This window comes from Euprymna scolopes, chromosome 5, assembly GCF_053919585.1.
Source record: "Euprymna scolopes isolate OS-2025 chromosome 5, ASM5391958v1, whole genome shotgun sequence".
NCBI lineage: Eukaryota > Metazoa > Mollusca > Cephalopoda > Sepiida > Sepiolidae > Euprymna > Euprymna scolopes.
In genome coordinates, this window is record NC_136486.1 from 58,069,313 (window position 1) to 58,089,454 (window position 20,142).

Here is a 20,142-nt window from a genome sequence, read left to right on the forward strand (position 1 = left end):
ACAAAAGGAAATCACGAAAAAACAAAAAAAATAGGGAAATTGAATAAAGAAAAAGAACACAAAGAATAAAAAGGAGAAAAAGAATTAAACTGAAAGAAAAAAGGAAAAGAAAGAATGAGATCCACAGAAAAAGGAGTTCGAAAAAAAGAAAAATAGAAAGAAAGTATAAAAAAATCGCACGAAGAAAGAAAAGTAAGAAAACTAAATAAATAAAAATGAGGGAATAAATTACAAAATCAAATCGCCAAAAACAAAGAATTATGAAGGAAAATAGAATAAAGGAAAAGAAAAAATAAAAGGAAGAAAAAGAAAGAATTAAATCGAAAGAAAAAGAAAGAAAAAAGGATGAAATTGATAGAAAAAATAGAAATTCGAAACAAAAGAGAAAAGGGAAAAAAAAGGATAAAAAGAAAAAAGAAAATCGAGAAAAAAGAAAAGAAATGAAAAAGAAAGAGAAGTATAAAAACGTTAAGCATGAAAAAAAATAGAAAATAAAAGAAACGACTAACGAAAGAAGTTACATAGTGATTCAGCAGAACCAAAATAAAGAAAAATGTTATCGATAAAATCTCTAAAAAAAGTTCATAATTCTTTCTGCAGCTTGTCGGCTACAAATAAAACTTTAGTGTAGGCCTGACTAATCCATCAAGTTTTAGTCGTGACTACCCAACAACTTTTGCTTTAACGTCGTTTAATGAAATCCTCTAAATGCGCGTGTTATTATGGCTGGTCGTTAAGACATTTGGGGACAGATTTGGGCAGACGAAGAAGTGTTTTGAAAGACGAACAGTGACTTCAAAATGATGGGACGACTCACACTTTAAATAATCCATTAAAATGTCTTGGGGAACACTTTTGTGATCGTCTCATCAGAAGGAGGTGTGACTCTGAATAGATTTCGCACTCATAGCATTTTAATCAAGCGGATTTCTATCTATGGGATTGTCTTAATGATAATGTCAATAAAAACCATTGTTTACGTTATACTGTAATCTTTAGTTTTTACCGTGTCGTCTATTTAATCTGTTAAATAGAGTTTCAAGTTCTTGACAAATGTATATAAGACAATTAGTTGTTGCACAGAAAACACTTGACGTAAGTTAATAAAAAAGAAATGGCAATTTATTTTCTGTTCAATTCTTTCGCAATTTACTATGGAGAGAGAGAGCGAGAGAGAGAGAGATGGGGCGTGGTAGAGTGTTGTGGCTCACACAAGATGGCAACTAGTCGTCTCGGTGCCCTCTTCTCTCTAACTAACTTTTTTCCTTAGCTGACATTTGTTTTTATTTACAAAAACTTTAGATAGGAATTTCATTTTTCCATGTCGCATTCCACTGACCCTTATTAAATTCGTCCAATGTCAAATTTCAATATGATTGCTTTCAAACCTTGTCAGTTGAAGAATGTTGATTTCAAAGTTTCTGCACCCTTCTTGCAATTGTTATGACTTCTTATGACATTTGTTGATTTGAAGATTTCCACAATATTTGCGTGTGTGTATCCAGCTCCATATGCGTGTGTGCGCAACTAGCAACAACTCCGGCGTTGACCAGAATACAATTTCACACACTCTTCCCTTACTGAAACGAAAATAGCTATCACAGCAGAAAATCAGAATAATACCGAAAGTGACAGAAGCATTTTAATGTCACGTTATGTTATAGTAAGATCAGCTGGATCGACACTAATAGATAGCCTGAACTTTATTCAATGTTTGTTCTTATATATTGTACTAGAAGTCATGAACTCATTAAACCAACGGTTTCTTCCTATCTCTCTTAATAGTATCACAAAGCAGTATACGATGATAAGACTACGTGGTATTCTGCTAGACAACGATCGCTGTCCCCAACGTTGTGTGTCGTAGTCTTCTCTTTAGTCTTCTTTTCTGTCCGTGTTGTCGTCTCTCACATTGTCGACTGCTTAGGCAGGCGTATACATTTACAAGTATAAAAATAAAATAAAATAAAACACAATCTACGCCACATTCTGCAAATATCAGTTGCACTCTAGATTTTTGTGTGACACTATCTACTCTTTACACGCTTATGTCTACATCTACGTTCTGTCGAGGCCGTGTTCGTCAGTTGATGCCAGCTCAGATTAATCTCCTTAAGCTCTGTTAAATTGGTCGAAGTTTCGACCTGCCCTTTAAAGTGCCCTACTCACAACTGTCGTAAACCCAAGACTGTACACAAATTATCCCCAATTGTTGTAAACTGTCGCAAAACTCACTGCCATTCCAGAACTGACCACAAGCCAACATATTTATTGGTTCTTTGTTCCAAATCATTGCCACACCTTGATTAACAACCATATTTAGCTTCCCTTATGTACCTTAGAGAACATTATTCTCCATTATTCTGCCGATAAACATATTTCTTCACTTTTTGTCATAGTTCTTTCTTTTTCTTTCTTCCCCAACACTTATTGTATATCGATAGTATCACATTACGCTGTAGTTAATTCAATCATCTTATGCCTTTTTTCTCTCTTTTAGTCTACGTTCTATGACGCTTTGCTAACTGTACAGTGAAGATCGGGTCTTTAAACAAATTAATGGTTAGTTTCTAGAAAATTCACGTCAAAATATAAAATAATTTTAAAATATATATAATAGTTTTGTCTCGCTTGCTTTAGAGTCGAATGGATGTCGCCGGGAAGCAATTAAAATAATTAAGACAATTAAATCGCTTCATTGGTTGACTGGGTAGCAACGGTCACTGAGTTCGTCACGTAGTCATATTTATCATTCAAGAGAGTTAATTCCCCTTGAGTGTCGCTGTTTCTTTGTCAATCTGTCTGACGCCCGAGCTTATTTCATAGTTCTATTTCTTTCTCTCTCTTTCTCTCTCTCTCTCTCTCTCTCTCTCTCTCTCTCATATATATATAAATATATATATAGAGAGAGAGATAAAAAGATAGAGAGGGGGGAATAAGGCCTGGAGTCTAAAGAGTAGAGTTTATTTTAATTTATTAGTAAATGTATTAATACTTTTAAAACAAAAAGTGCCCATTGTACTGTAGATATGTAATAAGCTCAATAGGTATAGATATCCTTAAGCTATATTAATATTACAATTATTGTTAGTTTTAATAAAATGAATATCGTTTCTGAAACGATCGTACAATCGAGTTGAGTCTGTTGTTTTTTTCCTTTTGAAACTGATTTTAATTCACAATTATGGATCATTTTACTTATATATATATATATATATATATATATATATATATATATATATATAGTAATGTGATTGATAATTTAAAATTTAAACATCAAATTATAATTAAATTAAAATTCCGTTTCATAAGAAGGAACAACAACAAAATCAATTCAAAATAAGAATAACGTTAAATTTCTTTCTTTTGACATTGAATCATATTACCAATCTATATCACCTATCCTACTAAATAAATCTCTATTAATGGCACGAAAATTAACTAATATAACTCAAGACGAAATTAAACTAATACTTATAGCTAGAGAGTCTTTAATAACCTTTGATAATAAGTATTGGACCAGGAAAAATACACCTAACCACTTCAACATTTTAATGGGCTCGACGGATTCGACTCAGGTCACTGATCTAGTTGGCCTTTTCCTTTTAAATGAAATACATTGTGTACTCCATAAACAGTTCAAACTTGAAGGAGGACTATATAGAGATGATGCACTTTTCGTAATTAACTCTACAAATAATAATTATGAAAAAGCAATTAAAGCTCTACATAAATTATTTAAAAATTATGGACTTAGTATAAAAATCGACCCTAATAAAAAAAATTGGTTATTTCTTAGACATAACCTTAAATCTTGAGAATTCTATCTTTGAACCCTATCATAAACCTAACCAATCCCTACTATATGTCCACAATGAATCAAACCACCCTAAATCAATATTAAAATCAATAATTCCCAATATCGCTTTAAGAATTTCTAGACTGTCTTCTACTAAATCCATATTTATCAAAAATGAAAAATATTACAATGAAGCCCTTAAAAACTCTGGATATAATTCGCAAATTAAATTCATAAATAAAAATTATAGAAACATAAACTGCATTGAAAATAAACCTATTAAGAGCGTAATAACATATAATATGGCAATGTCTTCCCGTATGCGAGTTAAGAAAAATAACCAAGAGACAAAAAAAGATAAAACCAAACCACAAATATTAGATAATAATACAAATAAACAGCAAACCAAAACCCGTAAACATAAGAATAGACATAAGGAGATCCTATGGTTCAACCCTCCATATTCCAATAACCTAGAGACAAACATAGCCAGAGAATTTTTTTAAATATTAGATAAGAACTTTAAAGCCCCCCATAGATATAATAAAATTTTCAATTAGAACACAATCAAAGTCTCTTACTCTATTATGCCTAACCTTCATCAGAAAATAATTAGCTCTAATAATAAGAAAATTAATAAGCTACAAAATACAACTATACAAAATACATCAGACTGTAACTGTAGAAGAAAAAATAAATGTCCCCTACAAGGCTCATGTAAAATTAAAAATGTTATCTATAGCTGCACAGTATCAAAAACCCCAAATCTACATGAACCTATTAACAGCCATAACTCAACTACCAGATTAAATAATGACACCAACTTAAACCAATCTACTGATCAATTACAAACCAGCCCACCATATAATAATCCAGCACCAGACCTAATGGAAAATAATCACAATAAGCAAGAGGCAATATATTTGGGTTCCACATCTGCCCTAATAAAACATAGAATTTCAACGCACAAACATTCTTTTAAAAATAACTCTCTGTCAAACCAAACTACTCTATCCAACTATATTTGGCAACTAAAAAATAGCAATATTTCTTTCAACTTGAAATGGCGAGTAATTGAGTCTTGCAAACCATATGAACCAGGAGATAAATTCTGTGCACTATGTACAAAAGAGACCCTAAAAATTTTTAAATATGAAGATATAAAAAATGCAACCACACTATTAAATTTAAGACAGGAACTAATATTCACATGCAGTCGTAAACGTTGGTTTAAATTTAATAAATATAAACCACCTTAAATCATTAAAAATTACTTATTAGTAAAAATAGATTACAATTTTTTTTTAATAAATTAAGTTAGACTAAGTATCCCCCTTGCACCCTTTAAATAAAAAAGTAAAGAAAATATGACTAATTATTATGTAATTACACAAACAACATTCGAAATATAAACCGTAGCGTCTTTAAATCAAAAGTACGCTAACGGAAATAATTTATTGCACGGGCGTCCCCCCTTTGTAAAATTCATCATTCAATAAGGTAAAAAGCTATAGAAAACATCTAAATGAGTATTTTAACCATAGTTCCTGATTTCAAAAGGCGAAAAATTAAAAGGTAAATTTTTCTACCTGAATTTTATGTATATACCTATATATCTATGTATATGTATGCATGTGTCTATTTTTTCATATATGCATGTATATATTTGTAATGTTGTACTTAAAGCAAACTTATAATTTAAATTCAAATCTATATTTTACTCTATTTCTTTTCTATCTCTAACCCATATTAATTTTCTTATCAATTTTAAATCCAGACCTTTTATTTCAATTTTTTCAGATACATCTGCCTTACTTTTAATGCTAGGTTTATTTATGGTGTCTTTTAAATTTAATAAAAACCCTTCAAAATTTGCTGACGAGGAAACCTTGCTTATTAAAAAAACTATATGTAATAATTATTGTCCGTAACTTGATGTCTACCACAATAAAAAGCATTGTTTTCCGAAACGATCGTACAGATAATTGATTTTGTTGTTGTTCCTTCTTATGAAACGGATTTTTAATTTAATTATAATTTGATTTTTAAATTTTAAATTATCAATCAGATTACTTAATATTGAATTAGCTCTATGATATTTACCTATCGAGCTTATTATATATCTAAATTACAACGAGCACTTTCTCTTTCCTGTATTTTAATTAAACTAGTAATTTCACTGTTACATTGAAATACACTCAGCTCTTTAGACTATTGTTCTAATCTCCTTTATATATATATATATATATATATATATATATATATGTATATATACCTTTTATTCTTTTACCGTCTCCATTATATATCTCACTCTATATCTCTATCCGTCTCTCTACATCTATCTTTTATCTGTTTCCATCTTTTTCTCCTACATATCTCGATACATATATATATATATATATATATGTGTGTGTGTGTGTGTGTGTGTGTGTGTGTGTGTGTGTGTGTGTGTGTGTGTGTATAATAGATTGCAATAATCATTGATGTAGTTTGGGTAAACTGTAAATTTGGATATATTAATTATAAATAATAAATTCACTTATTAATACATAGAGTATTTCTGGCATATATAGTATACCTAAATTAGTAGAAATTGTAAATCCGTATATGTGGGTTTACTAACTTTATTTCTAAAATTCAAAATGGCATAATAAAAGAAAACTATAAGGTATTTGCAACTTCTTTTCCAGTTTTCGAATGTTTTAATCATGTACAAACGTATTTTATTTCCTTTTGGTTAATTGATTATTGCTATTTCCTCTTATGATTTAAGAGCAAAATAGGTTAACTGATAGATATAATAATGAAGTGATTATTTTTTTGTTACAAAACAGATACTATCGATAATTGTTAGTGTCAATTGAATTAAAGGAATAAATTGCGAGATGCCCAACATCGTAAAATTTGGAATATAGACTTTTGTCATTCATTCACTATGTAATTAAATAGAGCTTCTTCGATAAGGATTGCTCTCTATAAAAAGGAAATATAAGTGAACAAGTGAGTGCACTGTGAAAAAGACATTAAAAAAATGACTAGGTTAAGCATTCTTCCCCCCCCCCGCATAATTTATCCCAAAAGTGTCCAGGGCACGTCAAATACTGGTGAAAATGAACAAACAGTCCAGTTTTAGGCCTTAACATATGTAAATTTCAGTTGTGTACCATGCAAAAAAGTCCGTTATTAGCCCAAAGTCCCCAAGGCCTTAACATATTTAAATTGGAGTTCAGCACATTGCAAAACTGCTAAATAGACCGACACTAAAAATTTTGGACAAATATGGTAAAATAGTCCCAAAAAGTGAGTGTTTTTATTAGCCTTTAAAAAGAGCCCCTTGGGCATACGCAAGAGTTATCGCGAAGTATAGACAAACAAAATTATATAAAAAATCAGTTAGTTACAATTTCAGAAAGTTTTATAAAAATCCAAGGCATCATTTTCTTTTTGTTTTGTTTTTTTTGTTTTTTGTTTTTTTTTTTTGTTTTTGTTTTTTGATACGCTGTCAATTTTAACCATTTTTAATGGGGGGGGGCAACCAGAGTTTTCTCTGTTACTTTTTACTCATATGTTTAATGTTTGTGCAAATTTTCAAAAGATTCAAAGGCGTAATTATTGAGAAAATCGGGGACAGACGAAAGAACGGACGGACAGACGGACGAGGATGAATTTATAGGTCCATATATATATATATATATATATATATATATATATATATATATATATTATGCTCGCTATCTCCATTACTCATTTGCTTTTACATCTCTACATCTATACCTTTTTCTCCTTAATTTCATTCTCCGTCTCCTCCTCCTCCTCCTCCTCCTGATCTTGATATCTGTCTTCCTTTTCATAATTTCATCTCAATATTTCCATTTCCAATCTTCATCCTCTGACTTATGTACGGCACAATCACGTTGACACACCGGTTCTCGACAGATCACCGAAGTTAAGCAACGTTGAGCCTGGCCAGTACCAGAAGGGTGACCATTTGGGAGGTGAGGCGCTGTATGCACCTTTTGGTAAGGTTGGGCGTGAGGCCAGCACCCTCGCCCTGTAAAAAGAACTCTTCGCTACAAAAACATCTACAAAAGTAGTAGATGGCCTATGCCCCTCCAGGGGCTCAAGGGTTATGGATGGATGTATCCTCTGCGTTCTATTTCCTATCTCCATATCGCCTTCTTCTCATTTTTACCTATCTTCATCTTTTTTTTTTTTTTTACCTATCTTCATCTTTATATCTCCGTACCGTATACACACACACACACACACACACACACACACACATATATATATATATATATATATATATATATATATATATATATATATATATATATATTACCATCCTCTTGGTTAAACACTTTGAAAAAATGTTACGATGTTGGTTCTATGACACGGAGCCGTGACTTTGAACCTGTTAATAAATAGGTTGGTTGGGAAATCTATACTGATAATCTGTACAAATCTACAAAAGTTAAAACTATGGATAGATAAATAATATTTAATTATTATCTATCTGCATAGATAGATCGATAGATGGTTGGCATGCCTAAAGTTAAGGAGAAAATTTGGCGCGATACATTCTTTTATTGGATTTATTTTGTTATTGGCATTCGTTTCCCAGATTCTTTCTCGGAACAAATAATTACAGTGGTGGTTGTGGGAGTCACGCGGAGCTTGCCAGTATCCGGAGATGGAAGTAGTCCTGTGAAATCATTTGGATTCGATCTTGACTCAACTAGATTATCGGTACTCCCAGATACTTTGGTAGCGCGCGAATATAAAAACAAAACATTATAATCAACTTATTTTTATATCGCTGAATTTTTTTTTGTTGTTTTCTTTGGGTTTCTTTTTTGGGGGGGGGGGTCTAAACGGTCCAATGTTCTTCTCCGCTAGAGCCGCTTAATTCTTTTTCAAACTATTGAACACAAGTCTTCAAGCTAAAAAAAATACAAAAAATATACCAATTGAGCTAATATGCAAAAGTACCAACGGCAAAAACATTATTTCTTTATTCTGCACATTAAACTAACAAAACCATTGCCTGGAAACAAATCTGCATCTCTGCATCTTTTTAATAAAAAAAAGGACGTACATCAAAACACCCCAATCCCATCCGATAAAGAACAGATATACTTAAAAAGCGCCAGTCTTTTCAATAACAGCAAAAATTTCAAACGTCACAGACTGACCGACATATCTTCTTAGAGAGTCGCATAGTCGCCATTTACTTGGATCATCGTGACGGCAGACTGACGGCTACATATTGATCGGTTTTTAATATGTGGAAAATTTAGTTTCTTGCAAAAAGACGTACGCTAGACTGTGGCTAAAATAAAAATAGTGCCACAATCTAGAAGGAATTCCCTATTCAATGATTGGAAACAGAAAAGATAAAATCTAATATCGGAACAGATACTACACTTTAGATTAATTATTTGCGAAAAATATACACAAAACGAGCAAAAAATCGTCAAAAGTGTTTGTCGTTGGCAATCTTTAAAATAACAAACTTGACTATCTTGTTCGTATTGTTTGGATTCATCGGGCTATTGTTCTCATCTTGAGTGTGATTTTCACAACGTTTCGGTCTATTTAACCTCTGACCTTCTTTAGGTATATCTTGTCGAACTCGGGAATATTTCTGTCGAACTCGGGAATTTGAACGGAATTTCGAGCGAAACTCTTTATTTACTTTTCACTTTATATGTATATATATATTTGTTTTGTGTTTGATATTGATGTACACAAGAATACTTTGATAAGTATGTTTTAACTTAAATAAGGGTGGTATGATAAAATTGTGGGGTCTGCGTTCGCGCCTGGCCTCCATAGAATGGAAATAGGCACAAACTTTAATAAAGACTTTTCTTATCTATACTTTTATAATTATGTTTCAGTTTGAAGAAATATGGTATAATAAAATTATGGGGGTGGTCGTTTGCGCCTGATTTACATAGAATGAAAATATGTCACAATGTTTTACAAGGTTGTTTAATATAGATCCACAGAATATTGTGATAAGTGTTTCGGTGTGAACAGGTATAGTATAATAAATTATGGGGTTTATCTATTTTATTTTTACTTTCATCATATTTTGCTTTGGTTTGGATACCCCCAAATTCGAAGCTATCTCTTTACAACCCTTCCTTTTCATAACCTATCATACTTTAATAAATCAGAGTCCATTTTCTGTAGGCTGTTTTTGAACCCAGTCAACGACGGGTACTTTTGCTAGTACATACATATATATATATATATATATATATATATATATATATATATATATATATATATATATATATATATAATATTTCTTTTTATAGAGACAAATATTACATAGTCGCTATACTAAACATGCTAATGTTTCAGAGTAATCGGTTTATTTAAAAACTTTTGGTTTCTCGTCAGGCGGACAGAAATGCAGTTTATCTGCTATTCAAAGCATCTGGTTCTTATATGAAAAAAAGTGAAACATTTTTTTTATTTATAAAAATAAAATATTACATCGCTAACTTGAAGTGGGAGAGATGATAAGTTACATTTTCAACCTAAAAATAGAAAGCGGTGTGGGGAAAGGGGGTATCAAAGCTTAATAAGATAAAAGACAAGGGTAGAAGAGTTAGAAAAGGAAAAGGAAGTGAAAACTAAAAAGAAAAAGAAAAGGAGAAAGAAGAAAGAAAGAAGAAAAGAAAAGGAAAAAGAGAAAAGGAAAAAGAGAAGAACCGAAAGACGTAAGGAATATAAGAAAGAGAGTGAGAATCTTATGTATGTGTATGTGTGTGTTTGTGTGTGCGCGCACACAAGGAGCGTGTCAGATTATCAAAAACATTATTTTAGACTTACGCATGATCGACCAAGGCAAACCCTATTTTAAATTGAACCACGACACGCCAACGAAAACGACTATTTTAATTCATATTTAATGTATGCGCGATATATCAATGATAAAGGTCATATTAAACTCGAACGTTAGAAACAAATACAAAGGATTATTTTGAACCGAAGCGTGACAGACCACCGTTAACCCTATTTTAAACTTATGCGTAAAACACCGATGAAAAACATTAAACTTAAGCATTCCAAGCCAACTAAAAGGTTTATTTTTTAAACGTAAGATCGATGGACAAACAAAAACACTATTTTAAATTTAAGCGTGAAACACCAAAGAAAAAACTATACTAAACTTAAGCGTGGCAAACCAATAAAAAAAAGATTAAACTTAAATGTTACAGACCAATGAAAAAGTTATTTTAAACATAAGCTTAATAGATAACCCCGACACTTAAACTTAAGCGTTACAGACAGACAAAAACCCTATTTTAAACTTAAGCGTCTCATACTAACGAAAAATGCTATTTTACACATAATTTTGACAGACCGACGAAGATCTTATTTGACATTTAAGCAACAAACTGATGAAAATGATATTTAAAACCGAAGCGTAACAGATACCTATTAAAACATAACATACAGTCGTAAATGTTCTTTAATACTTAAGTCGTACAAACAGGCGAACGGACAGAGCTTATTATAGAAACTACTGGACGTATATAAAATAAGACACGTCCAATAAATCCACGTGTTTAGCAATAGAAATATTATATTTGAAGTTGAAGTCTGCCAGACGGACCAAGCGACCGACGAACGCAGTCTGCTTCTGAAATGCTTGAACGAAACAAAAGATAAAAATGGAAAGATGAAAAAGAAAAAGACATAACCGCGCTTATATTTCTGCGCCATTTTGCTCTAGTTATTAAACTCGTTCACGCATGCGCTCACAAATGGAAATGGTTGGTGTATTATTGCAAGAAATATGAACGAAAAATAAAGCCATGTTATTTTCACCGTGGCTACGTGGTTAGTTAATGGAACGGTTTAAGTTTTTAAAACGTCAAATAAAATATTTTCAAAACATTGCATACAACAAAGATTTGCATATCTCGGTCATATAATTTGCTATTTTAGCTATAAAATTCTTTAAAGAAGCTGATTTATGTAAAAACGGTGTCGGCTATGAATATCTACATCTAGAATAGACACTATGCTGATTGTAGGGCGATACTACGGTGGGCACATTCCTTGAATTTACACCGTAACAAAATATGTTTTACTGTTGTCTTGTAGTAGCCAGTTAAAGTCTTTTGTTGCGTTTGTTGTTGTTGTTTTTGTCGTTGTTGTTGTTGTTGTTGTTGTTGATACATCGTAAAATGTTGCTTAGTTGATAGTTACGTTGTAGCTATTACAGGATTGAGATCTATTTTCTTTTTTATTTGAATGTAATCGCTCGCGTAGCGATAAGTGTGTGGTTTGGTCGGCTAGCATAAGCATGTCGAAACTAGCGGATTAATACATCAGGTGTATATGTCTTACCGCATTTTCATCAAACTTCATGTTGGCGCCTTTTGCCAAAAAGTGTTTGGGTAGACGCCGTGTAGGCTAGACAATAAAAACTTTAGTGGCGGAGCAAGACCGAAACTCAATTCTTTTTCTATTATCAATACCCGTCGGCCTGTAAAGAACTAGGATACATATACACCCCAATCCCGTTACAAAAGAATAATGAAACGAATGGAATTGAAGGAAACAAAGACTCAATTGATGGATAAGATAAATGTCGTTTATTTGCTGTTGAAAGAATGAACGTTTTAGTTATAACATGTGTTCATGTCCGCGCGTGTGTAACCAATGTTCGTTGCGGGACTGGTGTTGTAGCAAGAAAAAGAAATGTGTGTTCATCTCAAGTTCGGGTCACTATCGTTTGTTCGCGCGTGGAAATTGAAATGATAGTCCAGCATGCAGACAAAGACGAGGATAGAGGTTAAGCTGTACGCCATGCTAGCAGTCAGCTACGCGGTGGTGTTCTCAGGGACCAGTAGTAGATAGAAAGAGAAAGAGTGTGAATGTGTACATACGGTCTGTTAGCTCGTGCTCCATACATAGTAGTAAGTGGGCGTGACGCACGCGGTCCGGTCCGTAGACCGACCGGCTCGAAAGCTCGGCCTTAAAGGGTTAGAAACAGCTTGTCTCTTTCTTTTGTACTCGTTTCCGGTGGTCTTTTTCGCACGTGTATGTTTCCTTAGAAAGCGGAAGTGACGTCGTCCATGTGTGCGTTCGTATGCGCGTGTGTGAGTACATGTGTATACGTTAGTGTGTGTGTATATACACGTGAATGTGAGTGTATGTACGCGAACGTGAATATATGTACGTGTGTGGACGTGGGCGCGTATGTTTGTGTGCGCGTATGTATATGATATAGCTTGAAATGTGAATGTGTGTTTTTGTGCGAGACTAGAAAAGGCTCGCACAGGCCGAAGTTGCTTATCCTGCTCTATTACATTCTCGTGTTACTAACTTATTCTGACTCCAGTTCTAGTTGACCTCTTTTCTTCACCATCTTAAGAATGGGCTAGTCTGATGAATACAAACTCTACTATAGAATGGATATTTCTAGAGTTGGAATCTCTCGATTTGTTTATACAGTTCGGAAAATTCATATCTTTTGCATGGTTGAGTCTCTACAGCAACTCCTTCTGAACCTGTTTGCACCGCAAAAAGCTTATTAATATCTTTTCCGCTTTGGATTGATAGTAAGTGGGTCGGTCGGTGAATTTTCTCTTCCTGACCGCCCGTTGCTGTTCTGTCGGAGTTGAAATCGAACCTCTGGAAAACGGTGTCGATTAGCTCTTCCTCTGGGTGTAATATGCCTAGTGTCATCTGAGTATCATTTTTTTTAATACGTTTTGGGGTCGTTTATGAGCATGTCCTGTACCTTGTAATATATAACTAATATCACCAATCCTTTACAATTTGATTTAAGGTCTGCGTTCCATTAGTAATATTATTTATTAGTTTTGTGAATGACATCCAAATTTCGCTGCGTAGGCTCATTTAATTTGGTATTTCTATGTTTATACAAAAAAAAAACGAAATGCTAGAAGTGCGGATGGTCGAACTATCTTCGTATTTGTCAATAATACTTGCTGCTCGGATGGATATTGGTTTTCCCCTTTCTCTGAACGCTTCAACCTCTTTTTGTTTGTGTTTAAACATAACTTGTTTTTTATGCAACACGATTTATAGCGATTTTATTTTCTGCTCACTTTTTATTTTTTGTGTTGTTATTATTCATATACGGCTTGATCGCGTTGATACACTGGTTCCCGTAAGATCACCAAAGTTAAGCAACGTTGAACTTGGTCAGTACTGAAATGGGTGACGATTTTGGTATTCCATGTGGTGTATTGCTCTCCGCTTATCTCGGCGTTGTTTTCAGTCGTCTAGCACTTCTTCTGGCAGCTGGACTCAAGCAGTGTCGATTCAGAAGGTGTCGTTGATATTGCGCAATTCTTGCCTCACAATTACGCGCTCAGCTACCTTCATTATTTCTCGTTGTATTTTCGAATTATATGCGTTATTCTTTATAATATCCTACTCGATTTGTAATTAATTCGAAAAGTATTTGAATGTTTTTAATAAAATGTTTTGTTTTGAATTTTTTTTCTTTTAATTTTTTTTTAATTTATTGTTTTATTTTCTTTGACTTTCTTCGGCGTGCATTATTTTCTGATTAAAAATGTTAACTGATAAATTGTTAATTTTAAAACTGTTCATCTAGTTTAAAACAAATAGATTTTCATGGTCTCGGGGTGATTTATTTTGTTTTCGTATAGTATGCTCGTTTTGAAAATTTGTGTAGCAATTTTATTTTATTTTCTCTTTTATGTAGGCAATTCTTTAATTTAAACTGATAATATATGTCTTTAATTTCAACGGACACTATCGTTTTTTTCTTTTTAAGGGAGTAGATTTTATATAAAAATTTACTTTTCTTACGTATACTACGCCTTACTGCTCTATATTTTTAAAACTGTTTCTCACTATTTTAACGTCTTGGTAATCCTCCGTAAGTTACTGTAGAGTGAAATTTGATTCGCTCTGGAGTTTCGCTTGTACTCTTCTCTAATCTTAACATTTTTGATCATCTTTGAGTGAAAATGAGATATTTAAAAACATCTGGCGATAATTCTGCCAATTTTAAATCGTTACGATCACCGCGAAAACTAAATAATCATCTTGGTCTTGCTTAGCCAAATTAAAACTTTTCCACCTTTTACGACACCGTGGCGTATTGGGACTGAAAGATCTGATAGTACAAGTAACTTAACTGTTTCCGCAAACTCTAGATCCGTAGTCTTTTTAAGTAGAACCTATGAACCTAGTGTGTTCAGCAGTTCCTAGCTTTCGTAAAAGCAGATGAACATTTTTCGCATAATGTCAATCTTCGCAATGTCGAAAAGGTCTTAATACCTTCTAAAAAAGCGTCGAACATTTGGTCTTATTCAGGAACGTAGGTAACGGTTTTGCGAAAACGATGTGTTGTTAAACGTGGCCAATATTTTGAGAAGTAATTATTTCAGTTTTTCTTGTTGTTAAATGAACTTTTTTTTCAGTTACTTTTGTAACATCTGTTGTTATTTAAGTTCCTGTTGCTGTTGGAATGGCCTTTTCATTCATTTTCTGTTGTGTAACGTCTTTACTGTCTCTGTAGTTCATATTGTTGTTTCTGTTGAAGCATAATTTCTTTAAACTCGTCCATAGATTCGGTGTGTGATCACTAATATAATATTTCCTTTTACTTTTTTGTTTGAAATTTGTTGTTGGTGGTCCCTTTTGAAGCTGAGTTCTTCATCGCCAAGTGTTTGTGGGAATCCCTCTTGCGTCACTAAGGAAGATATGGACACAATATGGGGTAGAAAAAGTATTTGTATTGAGAACAGAACAGAATATACAAAGAACAACAATTGTGCACACACCATCTCGACAACACCGATAGTCTGTATCTGTCAGTCTATTTATAGCAAAGCAACCGAGAAGTCTGAACTGCTTGTCCGGCGATTTGCCTTCAAACGTCCTCCCAAATTTCCCTATGTTAACTGAAACTACACTTGATGATCTGAAAATTACTCCTTACCATCATAAAAATTACTCCTTACAACGATATCATAAAAAGCGTAGACACCTCTAAAGATTATTATCTATATATTCCTTTTGCTAACGTATTTTCCTCTGAGAAGAGCCTATCTTTGGAACTCTATATATATATTTAATTCGACAATTTCGTGACCTCTTTTACTTATATATATCTATAATATAAAGCTGAATGTCTGTGTGTGTGCGTGTGCGTGTGTGTGTGTGTCTAGTCACGAATAGGCTCCTATACGGTTGACTATTTTAAAAAACTGATTACATATAAGGATAGAAGATGTATAGAGACACAGAAATGGGTAAGTTTGATCCTGCAGAACGGTGGTTCATTAAAATTGTGGGGTCTGCGTTCGCGTCTGGTCCACAAAGTATGGAAATAAAAAATTTAACAATTTAAAAAAAAACGTTTACAAGTGTTTTTGATATATATGTACATAAGAATACTTTGATAAGTATGTTTTAACTTAAATAGAGATGGTATAATATAATTGTGGGGTCTGAGTTCGCGCCTGGCCTCCATAGAATGGAAATAGGCATAAACTTTAATAAAGACTTTTCATATCAATCTGCGTAAGTATACTTTGATAATTATGTTTCAGTTTGAAGAAATATGGTATAATAAAATTATGGGGTATTCGTTCGCGCCTGACCTCCATAGAATGGAAATATGTCACAAAGTTTAACAAAGTTTTTTAATATAGATCCACAGAATATTGTGATAAGTGTTTCAGTATGAACAGGTATGGTATAATAAATTATGAGGCTTATCTATTTTATTTTTACTTTCATCATATTTTGCTTTGGTTTTGATATTCCCGAATTCGAAGCTACCTCTTTACAACCCTTCCTTTTCATAACCTATCATACTTTCATAAATCAGAGTCCATTTTCTGTAGGCTGTTTGTGAACCCAATCAACGACGGGTACGTTTGCTAGTATATATATATATATATATATATATATATATATATATATATATATATATTATCATAGTAAAAAAATAATTATATATATATATAATTATTTTTTTACTATGATAATTAAATACCGATAATAATTAATAATATATGTGTATATATAACTGTGCAACGAACGGATACCATAATACTTAAATCGCTGCAACTTATCATTACAAATGACTATACAAAATTTTGTCAGCTCGCTGAGTAGTTTCTGAGAAAAGATGAATTTAAGTATGAATCGCTAACTGTGCATCGGGCGGATACTGTAATATTTGGTTCGCCACACCTCAAAGGTGCATACAAAATTTCAGGCATATCAACCAAAGAGTTTCTTAGAAAACGTTGAACTTAATACTATTCTCTATTAATCCTTATTAATCTCTAACTGTGCAACAAACGGATAGCATAATACTTAGTTCGCTGCATATCATCATAACAAATGTCCATATAAATTTTAGTCAAATTGGGCCATTAGTTTTCATCATATATATATATATATATATATATATATATATATATATATATATATATATATATTCGGCTATCGATGCATCAGTTTCTTTTCTATATATAATATCGATAGCTAATAATTTGGACTATTATTTTATATTCCTCGTTTTTCCTTCAACTTTAATAGTCAAAGGAGTGTTTGTTTATGTATCTGCGTATAGCTATACGCTTTCTCTTTTGTTTAATATATATATATATATATATATATATATATATATATATATATATATATATATATATTGTTTATAATTCAAGGTGTGTAGCTGAGAAGAAAAAATGTATTTATGTTTTGGTTATTGTCTGCAATATTTTCGGTATCTCGGGACGCAGGTAACGCGTCATGTTGCTTGGCTGCATATTTAAAACTTAACCACAGGTGTCATGTTCGCATCGAAACACACCTGTCCGCAAAGGCAAGAATAAGGAAACGTATGATTAATAGGAATATAGCGAAGTCGGTTCAAAGTATTGAAAATATTTGTCTCACATATTACACGAGATGATATGGTGTTGAAGTTAAATATAGCTATCGTTTGACGCATGCATAAGATGGCGTCGAATTACTGACAAGGACTAATCTGAACTTAAACTATGGCCTAAGGTGAAAAGTAATAGAGATTGGTAATCTGATCGCACGACATAGAAGGATTTAAAGTCAGATTTTAGTTATACTTTAAATGTTAATGGTCGTTAGATTGTAGCTTTAACACCTTAGCCACCACCACCCCATCTGAAGATGACAAATATCCATGCTGCGGTACCAAAGAAAACAATTGTACAGAATTATAATATTATTCGACTGAGCAACGCAGAAACACCCCCAGCTGACCGGAAAAATAACCTCCAGCTTATTGACGCAGAAAAACTACTGCTGTACCGAATCGGCACCCACCGTAGACGGGTTGAACTGCTTTCTCTGAAGAAGGAATTTTCAAGCGAGTATGGAATTTACAAGCGTTTAACATTCGCATGTATATTCCTGTCAGAGGAGATGACGTTAAGTTTTTGCAGCTCTTTCAGGGAGGTGTCGGCGTCCTTTAACATACAGCGCCTCGTATTCCGAAATGGTCATTAAACTGGTACTGACCAAACTATACGTTGCTTAATATCGGTGATCTAATGAGAACCAGTGGACGTGCTTATGTTATATAGACACCCAACTGGTCGAACGAATAATATGTGATTTATTGAGGTAGAGACTCTCTAACTGACAGAATAATAACACCCGGCTAATTTACCAGAGACACCTTTGTAGGCCGGAACACTAACAACTGGTTTAATGACACGGGTACCTGTAAGAACAGCTGCAGTAACACCAGGCGAAATATATGCGTTTGCTAAATAAAAAAAAAATACGCAGATGAAGGACACTAACATAGAGGCGTGTATTTGATACGTAAACCATATATCGGAATGGTATAGCGGAGGAGGAGGAGTCAGCCTTAAACTTCGCAGCTTCTGTTTTTTTATTTTATTTCTGTTTTTGCGTTTGTTATTCGTGTAGATTAAGTTCCGTATTCGAGGGTTTTCCTAATGATTTCAGCTGTTTTCAGCATTACTGTACGTTGCATAATCTGAGCTTTCTCCTTGATTCCGATTTCTCCTAATCTTGTTTCCAAGTTCTTTGGAACTGTTCCTAATGCTCCTACAATTATTGATTTTATTCAGGTTCGATATTCCTGTTCTCTGGCGAGTTCCGTATATTTGTTTCATTTATCTGTCTATTTGCTCTTAACGCTGTGCTTTGCTGGGACGGCAAAATCTACAATTTGACAGATTTTTCGTTCTTGTCAATTAATATGATGTCCGGTCTTCTGGCTTGAATAGGGTTTTTTATTTTTTTCATTTTGGTGTTATGGAGAAAGTGATGACTCGGAGTAGAAGAGAATAGAAATATACACGTTGATCCAGCGGTTCCACGCGTATTTTACTCAAGTTTCGAGCGGGAAATTTAAAGAAAAAAAATCACGGCCCGGACTTCCTACCTTGATGAAGCTATTTTTAGAAAAATATTGGACTTACAACCAAGTAAAATGATTTTATCATTATTTCCGACACTTCAAATTTTTCAAAGTTCTCATTTAAATTTTATTCAAAGCTAACGGCTGCGCCGATCCGGCAGACGCAACGCCGTGTCAAACACAAAATCGAGTACACTCAACATCAAGTACACTCAACATCGTCTTACCATCAACGCTGAACTCGGAGTATGGGAAATTCCCATATGCACAAAACAAATTCACTGAAAAAAAACAAAAATAGCATAACTAAGGGTAAGGGTAATAAGTAAACGTTGGATAAAATGATGGTTAAAATTATTACGAACTTGCCAGGATTCGAACCTGGAATCTTCTGATCCGTAGTCAGACGCGTTATCCATTGCGCTACAAGTCCTGCCCGTATGCCAAGAGATATTACCGCGACTCTATACAGACAGTGCTAAATTGCGTTGACATGGGCAGGTAACTTTTTCGACAATTGCAGGAAACGGCCCAAACACCCTTATTGCGAGCTTTTTGTGTGACTCGGCGTTGTTCGTTACTCACGCCTTATAGGGGAAAAAAGAATTTTTCAATTCGGTGCATCCGTCCGAAAGATTTATTGGTATATATATATATATATACACACACATAAATGAATAGACATTTAGAATTTTATTAATAGTATAGCTAAGTGTCTTCTAAAAGTCTGTGACCATCTTTTACATACATACACACACACACACACACACACACACACATATATATATATATATATATATACAGTAGAACTTCGGGATACGCCATAAAAAATTAGTAATAAAATACAGTACAGTATATAATGCACATGCATATAATGAACATTTTAAATAACACCGAAGTCGGGACAAATACTGCAACC

At 33.2% G+C, this 20,142-nt stretch overlaps 1 non-coding gene across 1 annotated transcript; it reads right to left on the bottom strand.

Annotated features, from left to right (window-relative positions):
• Positions 1–19,583: 19,583 nt before the first annotated feature.
• Positions 19,584–19,656, bottom strand: Trnar-acg (transfer RNA arginine (anticodon ACG)). Its single transcript has one exon. It is a non-coding gene; the product is annotated as a tRNA-Arg (tRNA).
• Between the last annotated feature and the right edge of the window lie 486 nt (positions 19,657–20,142).